Genomic DNA, 20,765 nt, shown 5'->3' on the forward strand with positions numbered 1-20,765 from the left:
AGTGGCTAGTAGGACGGTGACGACGACCGCCGATTGAACTGCTCAAGGTTGGTGAACTGCTCAAGGTTGCCTACAACTTATGAAACTATACCAAAGCTTTGTGTCTGCCTTTTCCTATTTTTGTTACGCTATTTCCTTTGACGGATTTCACCTTCTTCATTCTTGATGCCAGGTATGTCAAACATTATGTAAAAACCAGCTGGCCTTGACCCCACTCCCTGTGGGTGTCTCAGGGGGAGTTATATGCAAGTAACAGATTTCCATTACACACTTGTATACGTGTGTAACAGAACAAATATAAGCACCTCCCAAATTATTATTATTAATAATAAGCTGGAATAGGTTACTTGGGCCTTCTGAGTTCATACATTTTGCATAGATCAATTGAGACATACTTCAGACAATAAATAATATATTTATTTACAGTGTTATTGCCATGTGCTATAGATTCTACAGGAGTATATTTATTTGCTGGCAGAATATGTGAGGACAACCCTTTGTATTTTCTCAGAGTTCAATAACCAGCAGTAAGATGATTTAATCTATTACAATTTGCATATGCACACTCTTAGCCAAAACTGCACTGGCTCTGTTTAAGACTCTGAGGATTTGGAGGGTTTTCAAATGAAACCTTCTCTTTTCCAAATTTCAATTACAAGCAATAACCCAAAACAAAGGAAGCGTGATTTATGATATCACCATCTGCTGTAATTAATATCCTTCCCTGAGTCAGACAGAGAGGAGATTGTAGCCATCCTGTTTACTGTGTAAATCAGAACTACCATTTCTACACCCCGACTGGCTGCACTCTGCGAGGACGGAGGAATATTGAGGAGGGAGTTTCATAGGGCACTGAGCAATCAAGCATGCCATAAAAACAGATTCAAAGCCACTCCTTTGTCAATGTATCTTACGGTTAATGCTGCTGTTGAACGTATACCAATGCTTACACTACTGGTATTTACGCTGTGATGACGGAGGATAATGAGAGATGAGAAATAGGGTTGAAAAATAGGGTTGGGGTCAATTCCATCTCAAAATACTTGTAATTCAGTTAATGAATTGAAAAACCCTTGGACACGATTGTGGATTTTAAATTCACCAACTACATTTCTATTCATTTCCCGAATTCGACAGACTGAAACGAGCGGTGTAAATCTAATTTAGATACTTATTTAACCTGAGAGTGGAGTTTGTTAGGGTGACACAGTGACACTGCAATTAAGGAGGAAAGGGACAGAAAGTTCCAGAGAGCGCAGTTGCTAAAAATCATTGGAATTAGTTTTGATCAGCAGCCAGCTTGTTACTGCTCCTTTTCACAATTAACACAAAGAACCTGTTGCGTTTGGGGAGGAAGGTCTCAGAGTACCAACTTGCTTCTCGCTGTTCCCAAGTATTGACACGTTTCCATAGAAACTAGTCATTACTTTCAAAAGAAACTGAAAAAAATTCCGCCCAAGGACGCAAGAGAGAGCAGACGGTCACTCTTTATCCCTGCTAAAGGTTTATTGCATAAAGGAAAGTTGATAGAATCAGGAGCACCCAAGTCAATTCAAGGATTCAATGTGCATTTGCAAGGCTTTCGACTCTGTCAATCACCACATCCTCATCGGCAGACTCGACAGCCTTGGTTTTTCAAATGATTGCCTCACCTGGTTCACCAACTACTTCTCTGATAGAGTTCAGTGTGTCAAATTGGAGAGTCTGCTGTCCGGGCCTCTGGCAGTCTCTATGGGGGTGCCACAGGGTTCAATTCTTGGACCGACTCTCTTCTCTGTATACATCAATGAGGTCGCTCTTGCTGCTGGTGAGTCTCTGATCCACCTCTACGCAGACGACAACATTCTGTATACTTCTGGCCCTTCTTTGGACACTGTGTTAACAACCCTCCAGGCAAGCCTCAATGCCATACAACTCTCCTTCCGTGGCCTCCAATTGCTCTTAAATACAAGTAAAACTAAATGCATGCTCTTCAACCGATCGCTACCTGCACCTGCCCGCCTGTCCAACATCACTACTCTGGACGGCTCTGACTTAGAATACGTGGACAACTACAAATATGTAGGTGTCTGGTTAGACTGTAAACTCTCCTTCCAGACCCATATCAAACATCTCCAATCCAAAGGTAAATCTAGAATTGGCTTCCTATTTCGCAACAAGCATCCTTCACTCATGCTGCCAAACATACCCTTGTAAAACTGACCATCCTACCAATCTTCGACTTTGGCGTTGTCATTTACAAATAACCTCCAATAGCCTACTCAACAAATTGGATGCAGTCTATCACAGTGCAATCCATTTTGTCCCCAAAGCCCCATATACTACCCACCATTGCGACCTGCACGCTCTCGTTGCCTGGCCCTCGATTCATACTCGTCGCCAAACCCACTGGCTCCATGTCATCTACAAGTCCCTGCTAGGTAAAGTCCCCCCTTATCTCAGCTCGCTAGTCACCATAGCATCTCCCACCTGTAGCACACGCTCCAGCAGGTATATCTCTCTAGTCACCCCCAAAACCAATTATTTCTTTGGCCGCCTCTCTTTCCAGTTCTCTGTTGCAATGACTGGAACGAACTACAAAAATCTCTGAAACTGGAAACACTTATCTCCCTCACTAGCTTTAAGCACCAACTGTCAGAGCAGCTCACATATTATTGCACCTGTACATAGCCCACCTACAATTTAGCCCAAACAACTACCTCTTTCCCTACTATATTTTATTTATTTATTTATTTTGCTCCTTTGCACCCCATTATTTTTATTTCTACTTTGCACATTCTTCCATTGCAAATGTAACATTCCAGTGTTTTACTTGCTATATTGTATTTACTTTGCCACCATGGCCTTTTTTTGCCTTTACCTCCCTTATCTCACCTCATTTGCTCACATCGTATATAGACTTGTTTATACTGTATCATTGACTGTATGTTTGTTTTACTCCGTGTGTAACTCTGTGTCGTTGTATGTGTCGATCTGCCTTGCTTTATCTTGGCCAGGTCGCAATTGTAAATGAGAAATTGTTCTCAACTTGTCTACCTCGTTATTAAATAAAGTTGAAATAAAATAAAATAAAAATAGTAATCTCTCTTCCTTCCAGGCTTTTTCTTCTCTTGACTTTGTATTGCAATTGGCAGCTTTCCTAAATTAGGTGTATTACCGCCACTGACCTCGTTCGTCTTTCAGTCACCCACATGGATATAACCAATGAGGAGATGGCAGGCGGGTACCTGCTTCTATAAACCAATGAGGAGATGGGAGAGGCAGGACTTGCAGTGCAATCTGCATCAGAAATATGACTGATTTCCATTTTAGCCCTTGGCAACGCAGATGCTCGTTGGCGCACGGGAGCAGTGTGGTTGCAATAATTGAATAACATAGATTTCTACATTTATTTTGCAACGCTCACACACGCGACGCGAGCGGTGTGGTCAGCCTGTTAGTTATCTTCTTGCTTTGACAAATGTCATTTCTGAAGATTATTATTTATTTCATGTGATTTGTGAATCATTTATGTCTGTCCCTAATTTTAAGGTCAATCCTGTTAGGTGACCTGAACTCTCATTTTAATATGGTGAAACTATTAATTTTTAAATACCTATTTGAAAAGTAACATTGAATATCTAATTTTCAAATCATATAGTGAAAGCAGGTAAGCTGGTTCTACACTTTTTGGGAATTTTCTGGTATTTGACATGTAAAACTGAGTGGGTCAAGCATAACACGTCAACCCTGTTACCCATAGATAGACAGGCTAGAAATGTTTGAACAATTTCATGTTTTTTTTGCGATGCTTGCATTTAATTCCCACCCCTGGTGCACACAAGAAGCTTCCTTTCCCCTGTCACAAGAGGATTTATGGCTTACTTAAAAATAAATTGTCGACCCTATTACGGTCAAACCTGTTACTTTATTTGGTACTTAATAGGCACTTACTATAATATTTGTATTTATTTAAGGCAAATATATATATACTGAACAAAAATATAAACGCAACATGCAACAATTTCAATGATTTGACTGAGTTTTACAGAGATTTTACTTAGTCCCTAATCTATGGATTTCACATGACTGGACAGGGGCACATCCATTAGTGAGCCTGGGAGGGCATAGGCACACCTAAGTCGCTCTGGATAAGAGCGTCTGCTAAATGACTTAAATGTAAATGTAAATGTAGTTGGGAGCCAGTACCAGACAATCCCGCAGGTGAAGAAGCCTGATGTGGAGGTCCTGGTCTACAGTTGTGAGGCCGGTTGGACGTACTGCCAAATTCTTGAAGTTGGAGTTGGTTTATGGTAGTGAAATGAACCTTTCTCTACTATACATTAAAGCTCTTGTGGACTTTCCTGCAGTCAGCATGCCAATTGCACACTCCCTCAATACTTGAGATATTTGTGGCATTGTGTTGTGTGACAAAACTGCACATTTTAGTGTGGCATTTTTCTGTCCCCAGCAAAAGCTGCACCAAGGTAATGATGATGCTGTTTAATCAGCTTCTCGGTATGCCACAGCTGTCCAGTGAATGGATTATCTTGGCAACAGTGAAATGCTCAGCTAAGAGGGATGTAAACAAATTTGTTCACAACATTTGAGAGAAATAAGCTTTTTGTGCGTATGGACATTTTCTGGGATCTTTAATTTCCGCTCATGATACATGGGACCAACACTTTGCATGTTGAGTTTATATTTTTGTTGAGTGTATATATGAAATTGAAAGTGTTATTTATGACCGAATGTTCAAATTACACTTCTCAACCAGCACCGAAATGGTGGAAAGACCCCAGTACATTTGGATATTTTGTCTGTAGATGCTGTTTTCCAAATTATAACAGCCTCAGTCTCAGCAAATTGATTAAAGAGGCAATATTACATGCCTTAGAAAATGTTGCATACTTCAAAGGGAGTCCAGTTTGGGGTTGATATCAAATCAAATCAAATGTATTTATATAGCCCTTCGTACATCAGCTGATATCTCAAAGTGCTGCACAGAAACCCAGCCTAAAACCCCAAACAGCAAGCAATGCAGGTGTAGAAGCACAGTGGCTAGGAAAAACTCCCTAGGAAGAAACCTAGAGAGGAACCAGGCTATGTGGGGTGGCCAGTCCTCTTCTGGCTGTGCCGGGTGGATATTATAACAGAAAATGGCCAAGATGTTCAAATGTTCATAAATGACCAGCATGGTCAAATAATAATAATCACAAGCAGAACAGTTGAAACTGGAGCAGCAGCACGGCCAGGTGGACTGGGGACAGCAAGGAGTCATCATGTCAGGTAGTCCTGAGGCATGGTCCTGGGGCTCAGGTCCTCCGAGAGAGAGAAAGAAAGAGAGAAAGAGAGAATTAGAGAGAGCGTACTTAAATTTACACAGGACACCAGATAGGACAGAAAAAGTACTCCAGATATAACAAACTGACCCTAGCCCCCCGACACATAAACTTCTGCAGCATAAATACTGGAGGCTGAGACAGGAGGGGTCAGGAGACACTGTGGCCCCAACCGATGACACCCCCGGACAGGGCCAAACAGGAAGGATATAACCCCACCCACTTTGCCAAAGCACAGCTCCCACACCACTAGAGGGATATCTTCAACCACCAACTTACCATCCTGAGACAAGGCCGAGTATAGCCCACAAAGATCTCCGCCACGACACAAACCAAGGGGGGGCGCCAACCCAGACAGGAAGATGACATCAGTGACTCAACCCACTCAAGTGACGCACTCCTCTTAGGGACGGTATGAAAGAGCCCTAGTAAGCCAGTGACTCAGCCCCTGTAATAGGGTTAGAGGCAGAGAATCCCAGTGGAAAGAGGGGAACCGGCCAGGCCGAGACAGCAAGGGCGGTTCGTTGCTCCAGAGCCTTTCTGTTCACCTTCCCACTCCTGGGCCAGACTACACTCAATCATATGACCCACTGAAGAGATGAGTCTTCAGTAAAGACTTAAAGGTTGAGACCGAGTTTGCGTCTCTGACATGGGTAGGCAGACCGTTCCATAAAAATGGAGCTCTATAGGAGAAAGCCCTGCATCCAGCTGTTTGCTTAGAAATTCTAGGGACAATTAGGAGGCCTGCGTCTTGTGACCGTAGCGTACGTGTAGGTATGTACGGCAGGACCAAATCAGAGAGGTAGGTAGGAGCAAGCCCATGTAATGCTTTGTAGGTTAGCAGTAAAACCTTGAAATCAGCCCTTGCTTTGACAGGAAGCCAGTGTAGTGAGGCTAGCACTGGAGTAATATGATCAAATTTTTTGGTTCTAGTCAGGATTCTAGCAGCCGTATTTAGCACTAACTGAAGTTTATTTAGTGCTTTATCCGGGTAGCCGGAAAATAGAGCATTGCAGTAGTCTAACCTAGAAGTGACAAAAGCATGGATTAATTTTTCTGCATCATTTTTGGACAGAAAGTTTCTGATTTTTGCAATGTTACGTAGATGGAAAAAAGCTGTCCTCGAAATGGTCTTGATATGTTCTTCAAAAGAGAGATCAGGGTCCAGAGTAACGCCGAGGTCCTTCACAGTTTTATTTGAGACGACTGTACAACCATTAAGATTAATTGTCAGATTCAACAGAAGATCTCTTTGTTTCTTGGGACCTAGAACAAGCATCTCTGTTTTGTCCGAGTTTAATAGTAGAAAGTTTGCAGCCATCCACTTCCTTATGTCTGAAACACATGCTTCTAGCGAGGGCAATTTTGGTGCTTCACCATGTTTCATTGAAATGTACAGCTGTGTGTCATCCGCATAGCAGTGAATGTTTACATTATGTTTTCGAATAACATCCCCAAGAGGTAAAATATATAGTGAAAACAATAGTGGTCCTAAAACAGAACCTTGAGGAACACCGAAATGTACAGTTGATTTGTCAGAGGACAAACCATTCACAGAGACAAACTGATATCTTTCCGACAGATATGACCTAAACCAGGCCAGAACATGTCCGTGTAGACCAATTTGGGTTTCCAATCTCTCCAAAAGAATGTGGTGATCGATGGTATCAAAAGCAGCACTAAGGTCTAGGAACACACGGACAGATGCAGAGCCTCGGTCTGATGCCATTAAAAGGTAATTTACCACCTTCACAAGTGCAGTCTCAGTGCTATGATGGGGTCTAAAACCAGACTGAAGCATTTCGTATACATTGTTTGTCTTCAGGAAGGCAGTGAGTTGCTGCGCAACAGCCTTTTCTAACATTTTTGAGAGGAATGGAAGATTCAATATATTCCGATAGTTTTTTATATTTTCTGGGTCAAGGTTTGGCTTTTTCAAGAGAGGCTTTATTACTGCCACTTTTAGTGAGTTTGGTACACATCCGGTGGATAGAGAGCCGTTTATTATGTTCAACATAGGAGGGCCAAGCACAGGAAGCAGCTCTTTCAGTAGTTTAGTTGGAATAGGGTCCAGTATGCAGCTTGAAGGTTTAGAGGCCATGATTATTTTCATCATTGTGTCAAGAGATATAGTACTAAAACACTTGCCAGATTGGTGTTACAGGCTGAAGCAGCATGTCTGCGTCTTTACTCTCAGTGTCCAGAACATCTCTCTCATCTAATCATCTCCACAGGTACCCACCCGGCCTTTATAGTTTGCTTACTCTATTAATATCCAATCTGGCAGGGTGTCACATAAATGTCACATCGAGGGAAATGGAAAGCACCCACACTTCCTCTGCACAAGCTACAGGTCTTCGTCAACTCCTGCCTTAGACAAATCTTGTACATAAGGTGGCCTGAGTGGAGCTCACATATAGACCTGTGGAAGAGAATGAACCAGAAGCTAGTCTCAGTATACCATCCAAGAGCAGAAGTGGAGATGGATAGGCCACACGGTCTGGTGAGGCCCATAAAACATCACAAAACATGCTCTGGATTGGAATACACAAGGCAAACGTAGAAGAGCACATCCAACAATGACCTGCTGCAGGTGTCTAGATGCAGAATTTACGAAGATCCGCGTGTCATGGTCTGAAGCAAAGAAAGCCATACAGCATTGGACAACTTTACAGGCCCCATGTGCCTCCAGGAACGAAGATGTTTAAGTAAGTACACTTCCTCTTTTGTAGGTTTGACAAATAATAACTCCGTTGGATGTTTTGAACTACTATGAGCTGAGATACCTATTTTCATTGAATGTGAACAGTAAAATCGAATCGAATTGGCTGTGTATGAGATACTGTGCAAAGACACCTGTTGTGATTAGCCCTGCCACCATAATGAAAAACTATTCAACTATTCATCTAAATGAGTGTGCAAAACTTGTTGTCTGGATGGTCTGTTGATGGTTTTTCAACCACAGATGGATAATGGCTCTTTATTTGAGTGCCTGATGTTGATTTAGCCCAGAGTAAAAGAGGGGAACGTTATTGTAGGCGATGCCCTTTAAAACGAGGGACAATTTGACTTTGTCAAATGTTAATAATGCAATGATAATCGTTACCATGATCACTGCCCTTCACTTGAATAGCTCCATCAGTGGGATATACGAGATAAGATATGAGCTGGGATGAACTGCCAAATGTGTGTAGGGTACAAATTTCAGAAACATTATAAACAGACTACAGAGGGATTTTTGTATACAATGCAATTATTAAAGAACTATGTAACAACATGTTAGTACAATGTTGTTACTACAGTAATTGCAGTGTTATTACAGATGTGTAAGTTCAACTTCATATAGTGTTACCAATAATTGCTTTATAGTTATCAGTAGAAAGGCAGGCCTGTGTATAAGTTACAAAGTCGTGACTACTCTATGCTGATAACTCTTTTGTCTCTGGAGTCTTTTATGCACCTTGAACCACTTTGAACTCCTTCATCCCTCTGTGCGTTCCATACCCAGCTTTGACTGAACTCCGGTGAAACATGACTTCCATGCAGCTGAATATTTAACGCTTGTTTAGACTTCCCTGCATGTTTTGTACAGTGTTCTGGGAAAAACGCCCCTCATGCATTTTTCACATGGCGAGCTCCCCATCGATTCAGCAGCACAACATTTCTTCCGCGTCCCAGTCACTGTGTCTGTTCCCTCAGCTCGAACCGCCACTTCGCATTTACTGTGCGTGTTCCTCCATCTCAACTGATCTGAGATCAGGCGGAGTCGTTCTAAAGTGCAGCTCTGATCTATGTCACATCTGATCCAGGACCAGCCAAAGAAACACTTATGACAGCTGGTACATGTATTTTCTACATGGTCATACTCTTAATATATATCAGATAGGTAAATATGCCGAATCAAATCTAAAACGTTGTTATATTATCCGTTGTTATAAAGGAATTTTCTAATCTAATCATCTGTCTTTCTTTGGGATGCCTTGGGTAAATGCCATTGTTCTAGTCTGATGTTGGGCGCCAGCATAGAGGATATCAGATCATTTGTTGAATTGCCTCTTCAACCGTGATCATCCTGGCCTTTCAGAACGCTATGTGCTCATTCATTTCTCTGCTATTGGATTCAATCACGGTGGCAGATAATATGATCTCGAACAGATTGCCCCAGCTCTGAGGAGATCTTGGAGAATATTAGTGTTTTCGTGTGTATTCCTATATCCTCTGCAATACCAATACTATTACTACAGCCACTACTACTACTATGACTACTACTAACACTACTACTACACTCTTAGAAAACAAGATGCTATCAACAACCTAAAAGAGTTATTCGGCTGTCCCCATAAGAGAACCCTTTGGAGAACCCTTTTTGGTTCTGGGTCAAAACCCATATGGATTCCATGCAGAACCCTTTTCACAGAGGATTCTACATGGAACCCAAAAGGTTTCTACCTGGAACCAAAAAGGGTTCTCCTATGGGGACATCTGAAAAACGTTTTTTGGAACTATTTTTTCTAATAGTGTACTATTACTACTACGACTAATACTTTGATTGCCAGTAAAGACATAATAGTATATGACATTTAGCAGTCACTTTTATCAAAAGCGACCTCCAGTCATACCAGCATATATTTTTGTATGGGTGGCCGTAGCCGGGTTGAACCTTCAATCCTGGCATTGTAAGCGCCATGCTCTGCCAACAACATTTGTAACAATATAAATGGACATGACCTCTGACCTCTTCCCCTGGACCAAAACACACTTCTTCACTAGATTGACTTGTCCAAACCCTCCATGTGTCTCAGCGACTGCCTACAGATTTGGTAATGGAAGTAGTTTGTGTTTCACACCCGGATTAGTTTTTATTTGGTCACCCTTATGATGAAACATGAATTTCACATGATCAAATGTGGAGTTAATGTGATAACGTGACAACATGTAAAAGTAACGTTATACTACTTACTAGGTACGTAATTACTTAAGCCTCCGCCATGTATATCTCACTAGGTCAGGGTATTTACGTCTCCATATGTCCACTAATTCCAATATATCCATGACATTCATGATTTCCTTAAGTGCCTGAAGGGGATAGTTTGTAGTGTGATTTCCTTTCCGATCCATAGAGGTATTTAAGACCATATTAATATCTCCCACCATAATAATGGAGTCTAGTGTTGCTTGTAGAGTTGATTAGTTCTTATATTGTCATGCCTTGGTCATTGTATTTTGTGTTTTCATTATATATTTGTTCAGGCCAGGGTGTGACATGGGTTTATTGTGTTGTCATATTGGGGTTTTTGTAGGCATTGGGATTGTGGTTGATTAGGGGTGTGTCTAGTTTAGGTTTGGCTGCCTGAGGCGGTTCTCAATCAGAGTCAGGTGATTCTTCTTGTCTCTGATAGTGAACCGTTTTTAGGTAGCCTGGGTTTCACTGTGTATTTCGTGGGTGATTGTTCCTGTCTCTGTGTAGTGTTCACCAGATAGGCTGTATTAGGTTTTCGTTCCGTTTGTTGTTTTTGTATTTATTTAGTTATTTCATGTATCGTCATTCTCTTCATTAAAGAACATGAGTAACAACCACGCTGCATTTCGGTCCGACTCTCTTTCGACAAACGAAGAACGCCGTTACATATATATATTTTCAAAGAAGCTTGGATCATCATTATTCGGACCATATAGGTTAATAAGCCATATCTGTTTATTGTCCAACAACATATTTAAAATAATCCATCTACCTTGATAATCTGTTTGGACAATTTGCACATTTGGATCAAAATTACTGTTCATTAAAACCATCACCCCTTTTGAATTTCTTTGCCCATGGGAGAAGAATATTTCTCCCCCCCAGTTCTTTTTCCACAAAACTTCATCTAAAATTGTTGAATGCGTTTCCTGTAAACAATAGATATTATATTCCTTCTCTTTTGGCCAGGTAAATACTGATTGTCTTTTATTATTATCTGCTAGGCCATTACAATTGTAACTGGCTATACTTATTTCACCACTTACCATAATGAGACACAACTTTCAATTCTATTTATCAAAATATATGTTTATAAACGTACCATTAAAAAGTAACATGATGATTGAGTGTCTATATAGCTGTACCATGATATTTGCATTGCTACTAAGTAAACCTCCAATTGGTCCCTACCATTCCACCCGCTAAAAGCCCTCCTCATCCCGAGCTGGGCCGTCATCCCAATGCCCGGCAGACCACCTCCGGCCCCCCTCATCCCATAGCCCTGAACAGACTGGGATCCATCCTTTGAAAAGAACACACAGTGCCATTTACTGAATTGAAGTAGATCAACTGCCAAATGCATTTCCATCGCCCTCACCTCGATTTGTATTATATATAGCTGTGGATCATCCCCTATTGTCGGCAGGGTAGCCTAGTGGTTAGAGCGTTGTACTAGTAACCGAAAGGTTGCAAGCTGATAAGGTACAAATCTGTCGTTCTGCCCCTGAACAGGCAGTTAACCCACTGTTCCTAAGCCGTCATTGAAAATAAGAATTTGTTCTTAACTGACTTGCCTAGTAAAAAATAAAAAATAAAATTGTCCCTAACATCTTGTACTCATTCGCAGCAGCTGTGGGATACACACACCCACACACACTCAACCCTTTCCCCCCACACAACCATAAACTCCCATTATCAACAGTTGCACCATCCCAGAGCCCAACTCAAGAAAGGTCCTGATTTACAACTGAACTTACTTGTTGCAGCTGCATGAGAAGGCCTGCAAGACCGCGCAAAAAAATGGGCAGAAATTGAGAGATTTTATTAACCATTGTCACATCCTAGATGATGTAGGTCAAATGTACACCTTTTCCCTGAAACACCCACAATACAGTCACCCGTATTGACCATATTCCCAAGCATCTCCTTGCAGTCAGACTTGAGATTTTTTGCCACCAGGGTCACAATAATATACCCCCTCTCTGAATGTCCGAGTGTGACCCCCTCCCCAAGGGTTACTGCAGCTAGTGTTGCCAGCACTGCCACTGCCTGGGTGGGGGCACCCCACCGGAATCCCCACCGGCTAGGTACAAGGTCAGTCAAGGTTCTCATTAGCAGCTTTGAGAATTTCCTTGTATAGTATGCTCTCCCTTTAGGGGGCTTTGGCTTTGTAGGACCAACCCTGCCAATCAGGCTCAGAATCTTGAGGGGGCAGTGCTGCTCTTGGTCTCTAACCGCATTTTGGCTGCATACAGACTGCTTACAGCAGGCCCATAAAACAGTTAGGGACTTCTCCTTAGTATCTGGGTCATTCAGGTGGGTGTCTAGGGTATAGGGTTGTGGAACGTACCATTAAATTAGGATCATAAATAAATAATTAGATATAATTTATTTTAAACATTTAGTTCCCCATGATATGACAATAAATAAATAAGAAGTATAATTAATTATAAAAGTATATCCATCATCTGAACAACATTGAAAGCTCTCTCATACCCCGGCTCACAGCAATACATTGGCTCTGGGATATGCAACCATTTCTTTACTCACTCACTCACTCAACTTTCCCAAACATAACAAATAAAATCAAAAATAAACACACACCACACCATCCACACATACTGTGCCTTCTGTTTACATAGTTTTTATCTTCACCATGTTGATTTCGTGCTTGTGTATTCCAATTAGTCATATGTGAAGATATACAAAGGCTATATTTTTTTATTTATTGTATTGTTGCAATCCACAACCGGGCTAGAATTGTGTTTCATTATTTTCCTCATCTATGAGAACATTGTCATTTTTTAAATAGCCATGGAGTAGTCTTTGTGTCTCTGAACAACTGGTTATCAATATATAGTTTATCAACGGCGAGAGCTACTCGTTTCCCATTTAATCTATTTTCTTTGAAAATTTGATACAGAACTTTACACCGTTCTGCAATTTCCTTCGGAAACAGATCATTCATGCCAATTTTGGTCCCAGCAAGTCTTTTACCCAGGCTTTTAACCATTATTTTATCTTTAAATGAAGCAAATTTGGCAACGATTGGGCGCTCGTACCTTTGGCCTCTCTGTCCGAAGCGGTGTACATGTTCAAGTTGGATTTTGTCAATAGCTTGGCGTGGGATCTGAAGCGCTGTAAAGGAGGAACTCTCTTACTACAGATTCAGGAACTTCCCATTCTTTCTCCTGGATACCTGTAAGTACCAGATTCTCTCTCATAGATCTAGTTTGTATGTCCAGTAAGGCTTCCCTCAGAACGGTGTTCTCCTTTTTAATTTCATTCACTTCGGTTTCAATCTTATTGACTGTCCCTTTTAGCTTGTTTGTTTCCTTCTCCAATGTCGCAGCTTTTTCATCACTCATCTCGAGGCTTGCCTTCAACTCTTTTATATCCTTACTAACTAATTCAAGTATACCCAGTTTTTCATTTATTGATTTTAACAGATTGGTTTCGACCTTTACCATTCCCGGTGGTGAAAATATTAAATTGTCTGTGTCTGTAGAAGAGTCCCATTTTCGTTTTGGAATCAGTTCCCCTGACCTACTCTCCGTCATGTTTGGGTGTTGCTTGTTTTCATAATATTTGTTGATAAATGTCTCCAGTCTTAAGATTTGTTTTGTGTTATTATCCAGATTGAAGGTTATCACCCACCAGATTGTGTAGTGCTAATACTTTAGTCTAACTTGCCGATATTGAATATTACGTTTTATCTTGAGGTGCTCTACATAACTTTGTTCAGTCCGCCATTACCTGTCTCCTCATACCTGTTTCGTTATTGCCAGGGCCCTGTCCATAAACAACGCGATTCATAATGTCCCAATTCATAATAAACCCCAGGAAGAGTAGCCGCTGTAAACAGACATCTTTTATGGGGATTGTATTATGATAATGTTATGCAGGTGAATGAGGACCCAAAAGCGACTTGGCGAAAACAGAGTTTTTAATCCAGTAAAGTTACTTTACAAACAAAAGGCATAATACTACTCGTAATGACGAGAACAGACTGGAGACTTGATCAAGAACTGCAGGTTGCCTCGGGAAGGCACTTGAACGTAGCAGACTCAGACACCTGCTCACCACGCAGCATCTGAGGGAAACACGACACGACAGGGCAATACATAGACACAGCACGGTGAACAATAGACAAGGATCCGACAGGACAGGAACGGAAAACAAGGGAAGAAATAGGGACTCTAATCAGGGGAAAAGATAAGGAACAGGTGTGGGAAGACTAAATGATGATTAGGGGAATAGGAACAGCTGGGAGCAGGAACGGAACGATAGAGAGAGGAGAGAGAGGGAGGGGGAGAGAGAGGGATAGAAAAAGGGAACGAACCTAATAAGACCAGCAGGGGAAACGAACAGAAGGGAAAGCATAATGACAAGACAATCTAAGACAAAACATGACAGTACCCCCACTCACCGAGCGCCTCCTGGCGCACTCGAGGAGGAATCCTGGCGGCAACGGAGGAAATCATCAATAAGTGAACGGTCCAGCACGTCCCGAGACGGAACCCAACTCCTCTCCTCAGGACCGTAACCCTCCCAATCCACTAAGTATTGGTGACCCCGTCCCCGAGAACGCATGTCCATGATCTTACGTACCTTGTAAATAGGTGCGCTCTCGACAAGGACGGGAGGGGGAGGGAAGACGAACGGGGGTGCGAAGAAAGGGCTTGACACAGGAGACATGGAAGACAGGATGGACGCGACGAAGATGTCGCGGAAGAAGCAGTCGCACAGCGACAGGATTGACGACCTGGGAGACACGGAACGGACCAATGAACCGCGGAGTCAACTTACGAGAAGCTGTCGTAAGAGGAAGGTTGCGAGTGGAAAGCCACACTCTCTGGCCGCAACAATACCTTGGACTCTTAATCCTGCGTTTATTGGCGGCTCTCACAGTCTGTGCCCTGTAACGGCAAAGTGCAGACCTCACCCTCCTCCAGGTGCGCTCACAACGTTGGACAAACGCTTGAGCGGAGGGAACGCTGGACTCGGCAAGCTGGGATGAGAACAGAGGAGGCTGGTAACCCAGACTACTCTGAAACGGAGATAACCCGGTAGCAGACGAAGGAAGCGAGTTGTGAGCGTATTCTGCCCAGGGGAGCTGTTCTGCCCAAGACGCAGGGTTTCTGAAAGAAAGGCTGCGTAGTATGCGACCAATCGTCTGATTGGCCCTCTCTGCTTGACCGTTAGACTGGGGATGAAACCCGGAAGAGAGACTGACGGACGCACCAATCAAACGACAGAACTCCCTCCAAAACTGTGACGTGAATTGCGGGCCTCTGTCTGAAACGGCGTCTAACGGGAGGCCATGAATTCTGAACACATTCTCGATAATGATTTGTGCCGTCTCCTTAGCGGAAGGAAGTTTAGCGAGGGGAATGAAATGTGCCGCCTTAGAGAACCTATCGACAACCGTAAGAATCACAGTCTTCCCCGCAGACAAAGGCAGACCGGTAATGAAGTCTAGGGCGATGTGAGACCATGGTCGAGAAGGAATGGGGAGCGGTCTGAGACGACCGGCAGGAGGAGAGTTACCCGACTTAGTCTGCGCGCAGTCCGAACAAGCAGCCACGAAACGGCGCGTGTCACGCTCCTGAGTCGGCCACCAAAAGCGCTGGCGAATAGACGCAAGAGTGCCTCGAACACCGGGATGACCAGCTAACTTGGCAGAGTGAGCCCACTGAAGAACAGCCAGACGAGTGGAAACAGGAACGAAAAGGAGGTTACTAGGACAAGCGCGCGGCGACGCAGTGTGCGTGAGTGCTTGCTTAACCTGTCTTTCAATTCCCCAGACTGTCAACCCGACAACACGCCCATAAGGAAGAATCCCCTCGGGATCAGTAGAAGCCACAGAAGAACTAAACAGACGGGATAAGGCATCAGGCTTGGTGTTTTTGCTACCCGGACGGTAAGAAATCACAAACTCGAAACGAGCGAAAAACAACGCCCAACAAGCTTGACGGGCATTAAGTCGTTTGGCAGAACGGATGTACTCAAGGTTCTTATGGTCTGTCCAAACGACAAAAGGAACGGTCGCCCCCTCCAACCACTGTCGCCATTCGCCTAGGGCTAAGCGGATGGCGAGCAGTTCACGGTTACCCACATCATAGTTGCGCTCAGATGGCGACAGGCGATGAGAAAAATAAGCGCAAGGATGAACCTTATCGTCAGACTGGAAGCGCTGGGATAGAATGGCTCCCACGCCTACCTCTGAAGCGTCAACCTCGACAATGAATTGTCTAGTGACGTCAGGAGTAACGAGGATAGGAGCGGACGTAAAACGTTCTTTTAGAAGATCAAAAGCTCCCTGGGCGGAACCGGACCACTTAAAACACGTCTTGACAGAAGTAAGAGCTGTGAGAGGGGCAGCAACTTGACCGAAATTACGAATGAAACGCCGATAGAAATTAGCGAAACCTAAAAAGCGCTGCAACTCGACACGTGACCTTGGAACGGGCCAATCACTGACAGCTTGGACCTTAGCGGAATCCATCTGAATGCCTTCAGCGGAAATAACGGAACCGAGAAAAGTAACGGAGGAGACATGAAAAGAGCACTTCTCAGCCTTTACGTAGAGACAATTCTCTAAAAGGCGCTGTAGAACACGTCGAACGTGCTGAACATGAATCTCGAGTGATGGTGAAAAAATCAGGATATCGTCAAGATAGACAAAAACAAAGATGTTCAGCATGTCTCTCAGAACATCATTAACTAATGCCTGAAAAACAGCTGGCGCATTGGCGAGACCAAACGGCAGAACCCGGTCCTCAAAATGCCCTAACGGAGTGTTAAACGTCGTTTTCCACTCGTCCCCCTCTCTGATGCGCACGAGATGGTAAGCGTTACGAAGGTCCAACTTAGTAAAGCACCTGGCTCCCTGCAGAATCTCGAAGGCTGATGACATAAGGGGAAGCGGATAACGATTCTTAACCGTTATGTCATTCAGCCCTCGATAATCCACGCAGGGGCGCAGAGTACCGTCCTTCTTCTTAACAAAAAGAACCCCGCCCCGGCCGGAGAGGAAGAAGGCACTATGGTACCGGCGTCAAGAGACACAGATAAATAATCCTCGAGAGCCTTACGTTCGGGAGCCGACAGAGAGTATAGTCTACCCCGAGGAGGAGTGGTCCCCGGAAGGAGATCAATACTACAATCATACGACCGGTGAGGAGGAAGGGAGTTGGCTCGGGACCGACTGAAGACCGTGCGCAGATCATGATATTCCTCCGGCACTCCTGTCAAATCGCCAGGTTCCTCCTGAGAAGTGGGGACAGAAGAAATGGGAGGGATGGCAGACATTAAACACTTCACATGACAAGAAACGTTCCAGGATAGGATAGAATTACTAGACCAATTAATAGAAGGATTATGACATACTAGCCAGGGATGACCCAAAACAACAGGTGTAAAAGGTGAACGAAAAATCAAAAAAGAAATAGTCTCACTGTGGTTACCAGATACTGTGAGAGTTAAAGGTAGTGTCTCAAATCTGATACTGGGAAGATGACTACCATCTAAGGCAAACATGGGCGTAGGCTTGTCTAACTGTCTGAAAGGAATGTCATGTTTCCGAGCCCATGCTTCGTCCATGAAACAACCCTCAGCCCCAGAGTCAATCAAGGCACTGCATGTAGCACCCGAACCGGTCCAGCGTAGATGGACCGACATAGTAGTACAGGATCTAGATGAAGAGACCTGAGTAGTAGCGCTCACCAGTAGCCCTCCGCTTACTGATGAGCTCTGGCCTTTTACTGGACATGAATTGACAAAATGTCCATCAAATCCGCAATAGAGGCACAGGCGGTGAACAATAGACAAGGATCCGACAGGACAGGAACGGAAAACAAGGGAAGAAATAGGGACTCTAATCAGGGGAAAAGATAAGGAACAGGTGTGGGAAGACTAAATGATGATTAGGGGAATAGGAACAGCTGGGAGCAGGAACGGAACGATAGAGAGAGGAGAGAGAGGGAGGGGGAGAGAGAGGGATAGAAAAAGGGAACGAACCTAATAAGACCAGCAGGGGGAAACGAACAGAAGGGAAAGCATAATGACAAGACAATCTAAGACAAAACATGACAGATAATTAGCCCACGACTCAGGGGGGATAAAATGAATACAACCTTCTTATCCATTCATAACTGACCAAATGATGAAAAACAACCATTGCATTTAGAATTCTGTAAAGTGAGTGTGGAACAATTGAAAAAAGTATCGTTGTCTTCCAATAATGACAAACCACCTGGTACTGACAACTTGGATGGGACATGACTGAGGACGGTGGTGACTACATTGCCACTCCTATGTGCCATCGCTTCCATTTATGCCTACAGGAAAGTGTGTGCCCTCAGGCCTGGAGGAAAGCAAAAGTCATTCCACTACCCAAGAGCAGCAAAGCACCCTTTACTGGTTCAAACAGTGGACCAATCAGCCTGCACCTGACCCTTAGAGAACTTTTGAAAAAATTGTGATTGCCAAGAGAATGCTATTTCACAGTAAACAAATGAATAACTGACTTTCAGCACACTTATAGGGCACTCAACATGTACTGTACTTATAGGGCACTCAACATGTACTGCACTAACACAAATGACTGATGATTGGCTGAAAGAAATTGATAGCTGTTTTGCTGGACTTCAGTGCAGCTTTTGACGTTATCGATCATAGTCTGCTACTGAAAAAAACGTATGTGTTATCTAACGGAACACAGAGGGTGTTCTTTAATGGAAGCCTCTCTAACTGAAACAAGGTGGAGTTTGGCATACCTCAAGATAGCTGTCTTGGCCCCTTACCTTTTAAAATATGTTTTACTAATGAACTACCAATAGCATTAGGTAAACCCTGTGTGACTATGTACGCTGATGACTCAACATTATATACGTCAGCTACCACAGCAAGTGAAATCACTGCAACCCTTAACTTCTTATGGTATAGGGAACGTTTGCGTCCCACTTGGCCAAAAACCAAGCAAAATACACAAAACACAGAAATAAAATGTAAAACATGCCTTACCTTTGACAAGCTTCTTTTGTTGGCACTCCAATATGTCCCATAAACATCACAATTGGTCCTTTTGTTCGATCAATTCCGTCCATACATATCCAAAATGTCAATTTATTTGGCGCGTTTGATCCAGAAAAAAACAGCTTCCAAAATGTGCAACATCAGTACAAAATATTTCAAAAGATGCCTATAAACTTTGCCAAAATATTTCAAACTACTTTTGTAATACAACTTTAGGTATTTTTAAACGTTAATAATCGATCAAATTGAAGACGGGTCTATCTGTGTTCAATACAGGAACACAACAAACCAAGCTACTTTTCAAGTCTTGCGCAACTCTCAACAGTGTTACACAGGGCTACTAATAATAAGCATATCTAAGATTCTTGGCATGAGTAGCAGGAAGTTGAGATTGGGTACGCTATTTATCCGAAAGTGAAAATGCTGCCCCCTATACCTTAATAAGTTAACAAAGAGCTGCAGTCAGTTTTAGAATGGGTGATAAGCTATTCCTAAATATATCAGAAACTAAAAGCATTGTGTTTGGGCCAAGCATTAGTTAAAACCTTAACCTCATCTAAATCTTGTAATAAGTCATGTGGCAATTGAGCAAGTTGAGGAGACTAATCTGCTTGGTGTATCCCTAGATTGTAAACTGGCATGGTCAAAACATATTGATACGGTAGCTAAGAGGGGGAGAGGTCTGTCCATGATAAAGCGCAGCTCTGCTTTCTTGACATTAGAATCAACAAAATAAGTCCTACAGGCCCTAGTTTTGTCACACCTGGACTACTGCCCAGTTATATGGTCAAGTGCCACAAAGAAGAACAGGCAAATTACAGCTGGCCTAGAACAGAGGAGCATTTCAACATGTGAAATGTCACATTTCATGTGTTTTTTTTTGTGATAAAATGGTATGGGGGTTTTAAGGTAAGTGGTATACTGTTCAGCTAAAATAGTATAAACATCTTTAATCAATGTGATTCCATTTGACATGATCACTTAGTGCTGACTTTCAATATGACCCCCCCCCCCCCCCCCGGTGATTTGAACTCATAACCTCTGGATTTGGGGTTATTACTTCCTTATAATACATCTCTGCAATTAGCAAAAGAGTGCAAGCTGCGCTGTTATTTTAGTTATCACTTAATCTGACCATTCTCTCATTATTGATTTCCTTTAGTTATTTCAGCAATTTGATGGTTTTCTGTATAGTTGTCTGACGTTGGTTGGGAATAATTTTCTGTTTTAATGTTATTCCTGAATCACAACGATGTATCTAAAAGTTTTCCCTGCGTGTGTTTTTTAACATAGCTGAGATTTACTTTGAAGTGGAAAGTGCAGGAATACAGAGGAAATCACTTATTGACAAGGCATGGTGTTGTAGCAGGAAGATCGAAATGAACTAAGACGCTGTGAGTGTTCTAAGAGTTCAAATCCCATGAATAACAATTACAGTATAAAAA

Source organism: Oncorhynchus gorbuscha, linkage group LG12 (assembly GCF_021184085.1).
Source record: "Oncorhynchus gorbuscha isolate QuinsamMale2020 ecotype Even-year linkage group LG12, OgorEven_v1.0, whole genome shotgun sequence".
Lineage (NCBI taxonomy): Eukaryota > Metazoa > Chordata > Actinopteri > Salmoniformes > Salmonidae > Oncorhynchus > Oncorhynchus gorbuscha.